Genomic DNA, 1,258 nt, shown 5'->3' with positions numbered 1-1,258 from the left:
AAGGAAAAAAAAAAATCAGTTAATAAGAAGTCAAAGATGTGAAATGAGGTTGTATATAGAATATCCACCAAAATTAAATTGTATTTTCATACATCTATCATCGTTATGTGGATAAGGTGCACGTACCTCCTTAACTGTCACATTAAAACTGTTGTATTTAAAATTTAACTGAGCAGAAAAAAATCTTTAAAAAGGAGGAGAAAAACCTCAAAAGGTTTCTTCCCACACACCATATATATATATATATATATATATATATATATATATATATATATATATATATATATATATATATATATATAGAAAACTCCTGGAGGCATCAGGGAACTATGCAGTCCCTGAGGCCATGCGTGTTGAAATGCAATGCTACCTAAGCAGGTGGAACACCAGGCAGGTCTCGGGGAAAAACCGCCAAGTTTGTCGTTTTTTGTTACCTTTTTTTTTTTTTTTAACAGGACATCACTGCAGGCATGAAAGGACGAATAGCCATAGCTCAGGCTGATAAAATCACTTAACAGATTCAAAGTATAGATGCTTATAAGTAATCAAAGGATGTCATGCCCTTCAATCCTGTACAGGTGCCAGCAGAAAGACAATATAAGCTAACTTGAAAAACAGATGCTACGATTAAAGTAACAGAATTATTATTAATATTATTATTATTTTGGTCTGTTACAGTCATCCTATTCGACCGGGTGGTTTTTATAGTGTGGGGTTCCGGGTTGCATCCTGCCTCCTTAGGAGTCCATCACTTTACTCACTATGTGCGCTGTTTCTATAGCACTCTTTTCTGCATGAGTACTGGAGCTACTTCGGCACCTACTTTTTCCGGATTCCTTTTCAGGGATCTTAGGATCGTGCCTAGTGTTCCTATGATTATGGGTACAATTTCCACTTCCATATCCTTCTTATTTCGATTTTTAGGTCTTGGTACTTATAATTTTTTTCTCTTTCTTTCTCATCTACTCTGGTATTGTCACATCAGTGAGTGATACTTTCTTCTTGATTTTGCCAATCAACGTCACGTCTGGTCTATTGGCACGTATCACCCTATCTGTTCTGATATCATAGTCCCAGAAGATCTTTGCCTGATCGTTTCCTACCACTCCCTCAGGTTGGTGTTCGTACCACTTATTACTGCAAGCTAGCTGGTGTTTTTTTGCACAGGCTCCAGTGGAGGGCGTTTGCTACTGAATCGTACCTCTTTTTGCACTGGTTCTGTGCAGGCGCCGGACATTCGCTTGCTGTGTGGTTTATG

The sequence above is a fragment of the Macrobrachium rosenbergii genome, chromosome 3 (genome assembly GCF_040412425.1).
Source record: "Macrobrachium rosenbergii isolate ZJJX-2024 chromosome 3, ASM4041242v1, whole genome shotgun sequence".
Classification (NCBI taxonomy): Eukaryota; Metazoa; Arthropoda; class Malacostraca; order Decapoda; family Palaemonidae; genus Macrobrachium; species Macrobrachium rosenbergii.
Note: the sequence above shows the minus strand (reverse complement) of the source record.